Consider the following 13576-nt stretch of genomic DNA (forward strand, 5'->3'; position numbering starts at 1 on the left):
CACACACACACACAAAGGATGATATAATCACAATGGTTCAAATGGTTTTGCATGATTCAACCAACTAACTCAAAATTTGTCAACACATGCATACTCCGACATTGTGTATGGCCTGCAAGTAGTTCAATCTTTTCTAATACATAATACGACACGACTAGTAACACAACGGTCCAAACAAGTTTTCTTGTGTTGTTCTTGATACGAAGATCAAAACACGTCAAAAAATTCCCAGTAAAATCTACCATGCTAAGATTCCGTGATAAATTTATTGTAATATAAGTGCTTTACTTTTTGTTCACCAATTTAGTATTGTTCTTATGCACAACAAGCTCACATCCAAAGCATTTACAAATGACTAGTGACATATGATGCAGGTAAATCTAATGGAGACATCTAGCAAATGATAAAGTGTGTGAGGTCAGGATATCACATCAGGGAGCACAAACCAAATGTTGAATTAGGTTAAAATAAAAGGTTTACGTGTAGACGTCACATTGATGAAGCTTATAACTACGTAGAGTAGAAGTCAGACTGATGAAAACTGCAAAGTATTGCTTGTTGTTTCACAACTAGTATTTGTCAGTTAAGAACTAAGAGAAATATGCACAATAAAAGTGGAAATGGCCCTTCTAAAAGGACATCTTTCCCCTAATGAGGGCATTGGTGTTAATGACATATGGTTAGAAGAATAACCTTGCTTCTAATGCCTACACAATGTTTACGAACTTTGATATGAAACAAATGGTTGGCCGGAGCAAGCAAAAAGATTTAAGAAGACGTCACGTCAATTTTCGACCGATGCTTTCTCATTTTGAGTCATAGGTATGATGTATTACAAATAGGGGTACGTCGTGGATATAGGTTTGGCGATCAACAAACTTTATAGAAGCCAAATACACCTACATTATGTGCGAGAGAGTGCCTCAAACATATGATATAGGGCTGGACCAAAAGCTCGTAGCTCACGAGCATAATGAGCGCTCAATAGTTCAGCTCATTAAGCTCGTGGCTCACTTCTTAATGAACAGAGCCAAGCATTGATTTCAGCTCGTTAAGCTTAACGAGCTTAATGAACGAGCTAATGAGTTTCACGAGCAGCTCGTTAAGCTCGTTAGTAACAACACAACACATATTTTCATCTTATGTGACAACAGTTACATAGCACCTCAGCCCATTTATTCAATCTAATCTAGCTACATATGAGGCAACAAACTAGTGCATTCCATTTTGTAGTCACCATTTTCTTCTAAAAAACCACATATAAACACTCACCCTATAGACCGTAAGACATTAGAATCTGTTAATGAGCGCTCATGAGCTTAACGAGCTTCAAACGAACCGAGCCGAGCTGGGTTTTCTGCTCGTTAATCTTAACGATCTTAACGAGCCGAGCCTTAACGAGCATCAGCTAACGAGCCGAGCAGCTTGTTAATCCACCCCTAAACATATGGCTGAAATGTTGATTTTTAGTATGCCTCAGAGCTTCCTCGGCGCGTCCAAGCAGAAGAACTAAATATCAGTTTCTTGGATGGCATCGAGAGGTGCCCTGGAGCCTCCGAGCCAGGACACAATATAACGGGAAATATTATTGAGAGGGCTATAAAGGATGGTTTCATCCCAACGAAGAGAGTGACCACTCCCACTATCTCTCAACCATTGTTGAACACTTAAAAGCTTGAGATCTCCCTCCCTAGCTTTCCATTCCGCTATACTATTAGAGAGAGCAAGAGTAGATCCTGATTTACACTTCCAGGAAAGCAAAACTCGAGTTCATTGACTCCCCACTAGATACTTTGCGAATCTTGTTAGGGTTTGTGGGAAACCCTAGACTATTGGTGTTTTTCGAGAGCTTCCAAGTTGTGGATCTGTGTTCCGGGCTCGTTTGTGAGGGCAAGCTTGCCCCAAGAGCTACCCCTAGTGAAAGGGTGCATGGACATTTGTTGTCCAAGGTACTCAAAGAGTTAGGAGAGAAATTCATGGTTCCCCACCTGTTCAATGGATATTAACACTCCCCCAAGAGTGTGATCTCCAAATTACATCTTCATTTCCGTCGCTTGTGGTTATCTCTAACCTTATCTTTACCCTAGTGAAAGGGTGCATGGACATTTGTTGTCCAAGGTACTCAAAGAGTTAGGAGAGACATTCATTGTTCCCTACCTGTTCAATGGATATTAACACTCCCCCGAGAGCGTGAACTCCAAATTACATCTTCATTTCCGTCGCTTGTGGTTATCTCTAACCTTATCTTTACCCTTTGTTATTACTTACTTGCTTGGTTTCCTTGTGTAGCTTGCTAGCTTGTATTGAGTACCACATAGTTGCATCTGTAGAGAACTTAAAATTATGCATTTACCTCTAAAATCAACTAAGAAAATGAAAAAAAAATTAGTCGTCTATTCATCCCCTCTAGTCGACATATCAGTCATATTTGATCCTTCAGCTTCACTTACCTCATTGGCTTGCATGAAAGAAGATGGATGCCACGGTGAGGGGAATCCAGGTCCCCGCATGCCACACTTTTCCACCATTAGACTTCGGTAAGAATGACCCATTTTTGTATATACAAGAAATGATGTTATTTTGAATTTAAGAATTCTTAAGCTTCGAGAGTTGCATATCATAATAGGGTCATGAGTGTGAACAAGAGTTGTATACATAGAGTTAACCTCACATTTTGGTGGAAGCTCAGCAGATACAACATACTTTTGTGATAAAATTGATGTTGATGGGGCCTAGGAGAAGGTTGTTCCACACAATTTTCCTCATTCTTAAATGTCATCACATGAGACATTAGGCGGAAATGGGCTTAGCACCTGCGCAAATGTGTCACATTTATGCATGATATGAAACATGCTTTGTTTGCTAGTCTCATAGAAAATGGCACTTGACCTTCATATGACCAGCCTCGAAATGTGAGTCCTCCTTTTCTCATTCAACTTGTGAAAGTATTTTCGATCCTGAATATTTATGTAAAAATCTTGCCGAATATCCTACTAAGTGAGTAGCCTCAACAACTACTTTCTCAACAATGAGTACCTTTTACCTTGACATCTTGGATGCCTAAATCATCCTAGTTCTTTGGAATGTAGAAGATACATTTGCTAGTCGGTGTTTTCACTTACAAGTATGTGTTTTCAGTAATACATGAGAAACGTATATAGCCTAAGAGTATGTACAATGGTTCCGCGCAAAACCAAAAGAGTATATACAATGGTTGATTAGACTATCTTGTCTTACGCATTTTGTATCATGTAACCCATAGGAGATAAACAAATATGATCCACAATTTGTTGGTGAAATATCTTGCAACTAATGTGTACGTGCTCATAAAATGAAACTAGAAAACATGAAACTAAAAAAAGACATATCGTACAACGGAGAAAAATATTCATATTTCTGTTTATTTCTACCACGGGGGGGGGGGGGGGGGGGGAGGAGATGGGGAAGGGGGGGGGTCCTAATTGGCATCTGTTCTGCCAAACAGTTGTTGAATCGCCTGTAGTGACTGCATGAGTTGGATCAATTCACGTTCGCTTACCAAGCACTCTCGAGTTGGTTTCACTGATTTTTCTCCTGGATTTGTTTCACTTTTTTTTCGTTAGTTCAGTTTTCAATTGTTTTATTTTTTATTTGGTTCCGATTTCGTTGGGGTTTTCCCCCGATTTCTTTCAGGTTTTCGATTGTTCTCCAGGTCTTCTTTTGATTATCTTCTTTTGCATTTTTTCTTTGTGTTTCCCTCATTTTTCTATGCAATAAATAATTTCCAAATTACGGTGAATACTTTTGAATACACATTCAATATTTTATTAATATAGTTGAACATTTTTAATTGTGAGGTGAATTTTTCTTAATATATGACAAACATTTTTAAATACACAATGACCATTTTGGGACACATACTAAACATTTTAAAATACATAGTGAATATTATATTAAATATTTATTTATTTTTAGAAATTTAAGTCCACACAAAAGATCCAACAGCCGTTTTTTCAGAGGAAACCCGGCTTGAAAACTGAAGAAAAGAAAGAAAGAAAAATGTTCAAGAAAGCGCACTGCGTACCACCAGAGTGAGTCGGTCCACTACGCTCGAAAACCAGGCTCGGTCAGAGCATAGTGGGCTGACCCACTCTAGTGGTACCATGTAAAGGCCCAAGCACCAGCCTTTAAAACTGCGGCGCCAAATTTCCCTCAAACAAATAAAAGAACTGCAACCCCTCAAAAAAAAACTGCAGCGCCAAATCCATTTCAAGAGACGTTACGCTAAAAAAAGGTTGAAGAGAAGTATCTAGATGTACCTGAGGCCGAAGCATGAGCTATTGTCACGTTCAAGCATCAGTGACAAATCCACTACTAAGTCATAGGGATTAAGATATGCTTTTCTGATTGGAGAGATTAAGCAAAGTATGGGGGAACGGGATTCTTCTATTACTCATATTCGCCGCTCGGGCAATTGTGTTAGTCATGCCATGGCTAGTTTTGATAGAATGCAGGGCCGAACTATGGTTTGGCTCGGCTCAGCACCAGATGAAGTCTTATGTATTGCCTCGCGAGATTGTAATCACTAATGTTTCGAGTAATATAAGAGTTATTTCGCAAAAAAAAGTCATAGGGATGTTTTCGGCCGTACGAATATTTTCAAACACGAAAATAATTAGTCTGTTGCACGCTTCTACTCTACTTAATTATGCATGTCAGGCTACGGAAATTCTCTTTGGATCTTTCATCTTGCCGAAATAAAATTTCAGCTTTTTTCCCGTTCTTAAAAAATTCACAGATGTGGTACTCTAAATGTTTGGTGAAATGACTAAGTTTTACAAAGGAAATAAATGCAATGAATAAATTTCAGATTTTTTTCTTTCTTCAAAAAATTCACAAATGTAGTACTCTAAATATTTGGTGTTTTCATAAGGAAAATCATTGCAATGCGACCTATGCAAAAATAAATAAGAAGTTTCGGTTGCAGTTCTACAAATCTGAATTTGATTTTTTTTTCCCTCCTGCTTGTTATTATAGATTTTTTTTTGTGTTCCTACGAATTTTCAAAAATTATATTCGTGCACCAGGAGCACTGATGCCCGAGAGCCAAAAGGCTGCCTATGACTAGCCATAGTGGAGAGTAACTTCAAAAGTAGCATACACATTATCCTAAGCTATGTTACTATCTTAATAGTGGTAGTAACATAAGTGTGGTGTCATGCAAACCTTCATTTATTAGGTTATGAACACTTATTGTATTGAGATATGTGATGTTACTGTAATTACTCGCTAAGTTACTCAATTTGTCTCTCTCCTCATTAACTCAATGTCACATCGACAATTTTGCTGAGTTGAAGCTTACTCCTTTCCGGTTTAATGCGCCTCGAAGGAACATTACATGCATTGGTGTGTTCCTTTTTAATTCTTGCATGCAAAGATTTAATGTGCCTCAAAAACTAAAAATAAAATGGAGATGAGCCCTTTAAATTGTAAAAACAAAAAACTGAAATAAGGCCTATAAACCGGAAAGGAGGGAGTATGTTACTCTTGAAGTTACTCCCATTATGGCCAGTCTAAGGTACAACCTCGTCTGGAAAACAAAAAGTTAAGGCACAGCCGGAGCCCACTAACCACCATTAAATTCCCCATGATACTCACCCGACCTGCTCCCTGAAAAAACATCACTGTCCATAAATTCAGCGTCCTGTTCTAGTACAAAGTGCTTATCCTCCCTGGAAAAGGTACTTATCCATAAATCTCAGATTTGATGAGACTTGGAGGACAGACAGGCTGAGAACTTTCAAATTAGCTTCCCTTGTTTATTCCCTCAGCTGACCCAAATTTCTGCTCTTGCTTGGCAGTGAGCGCCAATTGGGTTGGGGTAAAGCTGATGCCCAGGGCATGTTCAAATCTCAAGATTCTGTAATAGCAAGAAGATGCTCCTTTGTTAACCTTTTCTGCATGCATGATGTCTTCTCTTTTGAGAGAAACCAATCCCCTTTTACTCTTTTTGAGGTACCAAACACTTTGTCACCCATGACCTGCTCTCTCTCTCTCTCTCTCTCTCTCTCTCTCTCTCTCTCTCTCTCTCTCTCTCTCTCTCTCTCTCTCTCTCTCTTTTTCAAATTACTTAATGTTATATGGCCATTTGAAAACAAAGTCTGCATGAACTGATGATGTGCACATGCAAACATGCCATAGGCATCAGGGTAATGCAGTTGTCAGTGCAGGAGCTAGTAGTTCAAACGAGAGTTGGAATTAATTAGGATAAGCTTGAAGGGGACGGGCCCATCATGCCCAGATGATGCCAAGAAAGTATGGCAGATCGGAGTACATCAGGCTCCTTGCCAGTGTGATCAAGTGACTATATAACGAGGACTTTTTAGTGCATTTTGTTGGAAGTACATGCTTTTAGCCCTGCAGGAGCCAAGTTTTGGTGAAGAATATATAGACTATAGAGTATAAGGTCTCAAAGTCTTATCTGATTGCATGTGTCTTTTTGGAATATTCCGCATTGGTATTCATAGGAACTAGTATCCGAGATCTACAGTTCCGTGATGATGCCACTTTTCAAACATAGTCTTCGTAGGTTTGTCACCACAGACACGGTGTATGTACCCAAGGGCACATCTATATCTATAGTTCAGAATTTGATGAATTTCAAAAAAATTGGTGGGTTCCAAAAAATATCTCGAAAATTTGGACTATATCAAACCAAAATCAGGTTTGCCACCAAAACTCAACATCGCCAAAACCAAGATAGTGCTTTCAGATGTGTCCCTCGTCGAGCTCAAGGGAAATCCTAGGCGCGGTTCCTCCGGATCGGATGGTGACGGCGTCTTGGTGTTGTCTTCCTTCTTAAAGGCGCTATCTCGCTCGCTTGCGGTGTGCCTGGTGTTGGCTTTCGCAATGTTGGACTTATTGCTGGTTCAACTTTGCCGCTCTTGGTTCAGGCTTGATAGATTTAGTTGTGTTGTATTTTCTATTTGGGCCGAGCATCCCTTGTCTCTCCGCTCTCGGTATCATGTTCATGTTTGCCTGTGTTCGTGTCATGTGTTTAACCCTCACTGTACTCATTTTATTCCTTCCATCAATGAAACCTTTGTGTATTCGTGAAAAAAACTCAACTATATTTGTTCAAGAAATGATTTGTAGGTTTATTTATTTTGATTATTCCAGTGAGGCCTGAATAATTATATTTATCATAATATAAAACCTCCTATCCAATGTTGACCCTAACACTCAACAATTTCTTCAATCCTAAATAAAGTACTTCTAATCTGTTGTCCAGTGACGGCCGGTGACTTGACTAGTTCTTCTGGCCGGCCACGGTTACCGGGTTGCGGACGACGTGGTGGTGGATGTGGGGTGTCGGCGGCTGGGCGGATCTTGGCTGGGTCTTCCGGCCACGCCAGGATGCAGTCCTTGTCTGGGGTCCACGACGGCGCGGGCAACTCCGGGTGAAACCCTAGATCTCCTCGGAATCGAGCGATGGCGTTGCTTTTGTGTTGTAGTCCCTCTTGAGGGCATCGTTTCCAGAGTTCGATCAGGCCGAAGGGACCAGCAGTAGCGGTGGCGGCGTACGACTTGATAGCGCAACTGCCGATTAAAATTGTGTCGACTTCAGGCATGGTTGACGACGACGGCGTCTCAGACGTCGTTTCCTTGTCAAGGCATCGTTGTTGCAGTTTGCGTCACCATATTCGGCATGTTCCGGGGGAAACCCTAGATCTGGAACTCCCGGATCGGACGATGATGACGCTTTCGGTGTTGTTCTCCCATCTGGGGGAAACGTTTTGGAGCAAGTGTTGGCTCGAGGGGGCAAGAGGTGAAGCATGTTCATTCTTCAGCCTCGACGGCACCGAGTCTCGGCGGCGTGGCGCAGTGGGGTCTCGGTGCTGGACGCGTGTTGATGGACACGCGCAGGTGGATGGTCCTGCCTAGCACCGTGGTGGCGTCATCGACAAAAGAGCCTAGCAAGGTTAATGTATCAATCACTCCCGAAGATGCGACGGTTGAAGATGATGACAATGGATTATGAAGTGTGCATATGTGGTGCGTCCTGAGGGTCTGCTAGACCGGTTGGTGACCCCGTCTCGCCGGCGTGCGGTTGGGGGAGTTGATACGTCCATTTTGCATCATGTTTTCCTACTGTCATTTATAGTGTTTTTCATTCAATATAACACTTTTGGACTAATTCTAATGCCTTTTCTCTCATAACATGCAATGTTTACACAAAGAGGGAGATTACCGGCAGCTGGAATTCTAGACTTGAAAAAGCTATGTCAGAGATACCTATTCTGCACATCTCCAAATGAGCTGAAATTTTACGGAAATTTATTTTGGAATATATAAAAATTATTGAAGAAAAGAAATACCAGAGTGGGCCACCCAGGTGACCACTAGGCACCAGGGCGCGCCTCCCCCCGGCGTGCCCTGGTGGGTAGTGGGGCCCCTGGCTAGCCTCTGGTGCCCATCTTCTTGTACATACGCCCATTTGCCCTAGAAAAAAAATCAGGAGAGAACTTTTGGGACGGAGCGCCGCCGTCTCGAGGCGGAACTTGGGTAGGAGCACTTTTGCTCTCTGGCGGAGCGATTTCACAGGGGATACTTCCCTCCGGGAGGAGGAAATCAAAGCCATCGTCATCACCAACAACCCTCTCATCTTGGGAGGACCAAATTTCAGCAACATCTTGACCAGCACCATCTCATCTCAAAACCCTACTTCATCTCTTGTATTCAATCTTTGTATCAAAACATTAGATTGGTACCTATGGGTGACTAGTAGTGTTGATTACATCTTGTAGTTGATGCTAGTTGGTTTATTTGATGGAAGATTATATGTTCAGATCCATTATGCTATTTATTATCCCTATGATCTTGAGCATGAATATTATTTTTGAGTAGTTTCCTTTGTTCTTGAGGCCACGAGAGAAGTCTTATTGCAAGTAATCATGTGAATTTGACATGTGTTCGATATTTTGATGATATGTATGTTGTGATTCCCTTAGTCGTGTTATGTGAATGCTGAGTACATGACACTTCACCATCTTTGGGCCTAAGGGAATGCATTGTGGAGTAGTTATTAGATGATGGGTTGCTAGAGTGACAGAAGCTTAAACCCTACTTTATGCGCTATTCCATAAGGGGCTGATTTGGATCCATATGTTTAATGCTATGGTTAGATGTTATCTTAACTCTTCTTTCGTAGTCGTGGATGCTTGCGATCGGGGTTAATCATAAGGGGGAGGCTTGTTCAAGTAAGAACAGCACCCAAGCACCGGTCCACCCACATATCAAATTATCAAAGTAGCGAACGCGAATCAAACCAACATGATGAAAGTGACTAGATGAAATTCCCATGTGTCCTCGAGAACGTTTTACTTATTATAAGAGACCGTTCCGGCCTGTCCTTTGCAACAAAAAGGATTGGGTTACCTTGCTGCACTTATTGTTACTTTTACTATTTGTCACTTGTTACAAATTATCTTGCTATCAAACTACCTGTTACCGATAATTTCAGTGCTTGCAGAAAATACCTTGCTGAAAACCGCTTGTCATTTCCTTTTGCTTCTCGTTGGGTTCGACACTCTTACTTACCGAAAGGAGTACGATTGATCCCCTATACTTGTGGGTCATCAGTGAGGCCACTAGTTACCTGGTGTGTGTTGGTGCGAGGCCAGGGCACATCATCAACTTTGGAGGTATCGCGACAATTATTCATGTGAAAGGTGGCTTTAGATTGATCCATGTATTTATTTTGTAAGGCTTTGTTGAGTAATATAATAAAGATGGTTGCGTGCATCGCTCGATGCAGAGGGTAGGGGTTATCCTTCTTTTCAGATAAAAGATTGTTGTCTAATCTAACTGAAAAGGGAAGTTTCCTTTGACGAGACATCTTTATAAACTTAAATAAATCTTCACACGCTTAGAATACTTTAACACATCATATACTAGACAATGCCCCGCGCATTGCAGCGAGATGGTAGTGTAATAAAGAATTTGAAAGAGATGGGCACGCGGCAAGGAGAAAAGGAGTAATAAAATAAAAATAAGAAATGTTTTGCAGCAGAAGATGGTTTGGATTTAATGTGTAACTCTGAAATCAACTTACTTAGTATGATCAGTTCTCTAACAAAATTTGCAGAGGATCTTACCTTTGGTCATCTCAATGGAAAGAAGACAATATATCAATTAATACAAATTAAAAAAGTAGCAATTAATATTACAATACAAATTACACGTCTGCACCTTGAATGAACTCCGAGCACTAATATTTATCGGGTATGTGACTTCGCTGAACTTACATAGTGTTATATGTATGTATAGCATCTAGATCGTAAAATAGACGTCGTGATAGTTTATGCTAGAAACAGTACAATGGAAACACGAGGTTTAAGAACCATACCCGAGGGTTGTTTCTCCCCTTTACAACAACTGGATGTGTTGCAGTTGAATCAACATATGTTATGAGGAGTTGGTGGAGCGTGCAGATGGAGGCCAACCTAGAATCTTAGCGGCGGTGACGCAATGCAATGACCTGCTCATGTAGGGATCGAAATCAGAATGATGATGAGTGGTCGTGAAACAGTAAGAGATGTGGGACGTGTGCATGCTTGACCCCTGTTGGGCTGCATGATACTGTGGGAGAAGGCAGGCCAGATGGCCTGGTCGAGGGGGCTTCATGGTGTTGCCCATGGCTACATCCTCAGCGGCAGTGCGCCCCACGATCGTGACGCCCCCGTCTAATTTGGCCAACATGGCCGATGACATGTAGCGCTTCGCCCTCTCGTCCCACCTCATTTTTGTCTCTATCTCGGCATCGACATTGTCCACGGCCACAACAAAATTGATGTCATTGTCTTCCCGCACCGATGCCAGCCTTTGAACCTCTATGTATAGTCGTACAATACCCACATTGGCCTAGGTTCTACGGAATAGATCGAGCAAGGGAAGGAAAAAATTATGAATCCTCTTTAGGTGATGAGGTTATTGCAGTTTATTAGAAGAACTCAAGTGAGAAGGACATGTTATGAGGGAATGAAGCGTTGCCTTCAGCTATTACTCCTAGACTTGTTTTCGTGGAGAAGTTGAATATCAATGAGATAGTGGGGATGTGAACAGCCAACCCTTGTTGCTACTTCTTTTTGCATGGAGGAGATAATGGACACACGGTTAGTAAAGCGAGGCAAAGAAAAAACATGGAAACATAAGTGATGACATGGCATCACGATAGAGCAAGGAAATTCGGTAGTTTAATTGCATGCTTGTTGATATGGCATGATAGCTGAGTCGGCATGTGTGCATATCAAGATAAATAGAGTAGTGGGGATGACTCTCTCCCCGCGTGTTGTTTGCGGTAACTTTGTTAAAAATGTGTAAGTAGTTGTCAAAATAACTAAATCTAATGAAAATAAAGTATAAGCTTGGAAATCAATTAAAAAATCAAAAAATAGAATAAAAACTTTTGAATGACAGTTAAAATGTTATTTCAAACAAAAATGTGAAGGATGACTAACATGAATATATGGCAGCGTTACATGCATAGACTAATATAAAATAATTATAATTTATAAGTTAAAAGCATGACTCGCTTATATGGCAGATTTTGCATGGCTTAATGGTAGAGAAGACTTAAATGCATAGCTTAGTGGGACAATGAGGTGAACACTTTGCATGTTGAGAGAACTGGGACCAACTTTTTAAGAATGTAAGATTTGTCGGAATACGTGAAAAGCTACTGCTGGTGCAAACAAATTTCTACTATGTAAACTAGAAGGTTGCGATAGAAATTACTACTAGATGTGAAAACCTGCAACAGAAGTGAGGTCGATGTAGCATGTCGATGTGCGCATAATAGTAATACCTTCTTGTCGTGGTGCTCTTGAGGAATACTTCTAAGCGTCACAACGACATAACTTCTACTCCCCCCGTTTCTTCTAAATATATGACCTTTTAGGTTTTGGTTGGACTGGTGGACTGGGATTAGGCCCTTGGTGGCAGCCTTCCATGTTGTTGTTTTTTGTTGCTTCCCCTTCGATCTCCTTCGCGGATCTCATGGCCTGGCAATGGGACCTCGGCTTTAGTCGGGACCTGTCTCCTGTAGAGCTGGATAACTGGCACCGTGCCATTGCCGTCTTCCCAATGCTCTCGGATTCTGCTGATGTGGTCTTGTGGCCGCATACGTCATCTATCCTCTTTTCGGTTAAGTCTTGTTATCGTAAGCTCGTGGTCGGTTCGACCTTTTCTAGGTTCTCTGTTGTGTGGAAAGCTCGTATCCCCCCAAGATTAAGATCTTTATGTGGCAGGCTGCTACTTCTTGAGTTTGCGTTGGTTTTTTCCTTCAAGAGGCAAGGGTGATGCAGCAAAGTAGAGATAGGTATTTCCCTCAGTTAAGAACCAAGGTATCAATCCAGTAGGAGGAAAACATAAGTCTTCCATGATAGCACCTACGCAAACAAACAAATACTTGCACCCAACGCACTAAAGGGGTTGTCAATCCCTTCACGGTTACTTGCAAGGGTGAGATCTGATAGTGATAGATACAAAAGACAAGTAAAAGTGCAAAATAAGATAAAAGTAAATAAATTGCAGCAAGGTATTTTTGTGTTTTTAGTTTTGTAGATCACAAAATAATATGATAAAAGATAGACCCGAGGGGGCCATGGTTTGCACTAGAGGCTTCTCTCTTGAAAAAAAGCATACGGCGGGTAAACAAATTACTATTGAGCAATTGGTAAAAAAGCGAATAATTATGTAGATATCCAAGGCAATGATCATGTATATAGGCATCACGTCCGAAACAAGCAGATTGACTCCTGCCTGGATCTACTACTATTACTCCACACATCGACCGCTATCTAGCATGCATCTAGTGTATTAAGTTAACAAGAACAGAGTAACGCCTTAAGCAAGATGACATGATGTAGAGGGATAGATCCAATCAATATGAATAAACCCCATCTTTTTATCCTTAATGGCAACAATACAATACGTGTCATGTCCCCTTTTGTCACTGGGATTGAGCACCGCAAGATTGAACCCATTACAAAGCACCTCTCCCATTGCAAGAAAAATAAATCTACTTGGCCCAAACCAAATCAATATATCAGAGAGAAACACAAAGATATATAAATCTTGCATAACAGAGCTTAGAGAAGACTCATATAATATTCATAGATAATCTGAACATAAACCCACAATTCATCGGATCTCAACAAACGCACCGCAAAAGAAGATTACATCGAATAGATCTCCAAGAACATCAAGGAGAACATTGTATTGAAGATCAAAGAGAGAGAAGAAGCCATCTAGCTACTAGCTATGGACCCATAGGTCCTTAGTAAACTACTCACTCATCATCGGAAGGGTAGCAAGGTTGATGTACAAGCCCTTCGTGATCGAATCCCCCTCTCGTAGAGTGCCGGAAAAGGCCCCAAGATGGAATCTCACGGGAACAGAAGCTTGCAGCAGCAGAAAAGTATTTCTGGTGTGCCCCATGGTCTTCGGGGAATATTTGGGTATTTATAGAAGAAGAATTAGGGTTAGAGGAGCCATAGGGAGCCCACAGGCCTGGGTGGGCGCGCCCCCTGAGCTT

The sequence above is a fragment of the Aegilops tauschii genome, chromosome 3, assembly GCF_002575655.3.
Source record: "Aegilops tauschii subsp. strangulata cultivar AL8/78 chromosome 3, Aet v6.0, whole genome shotgun sequence".
Taxonomy (NCBI): Eukaryota; Viridiplantae; Streptophyta; class Magnoliopsida; order Poales; family Poaceae; genus Aegilops; species Aegilops tauschii.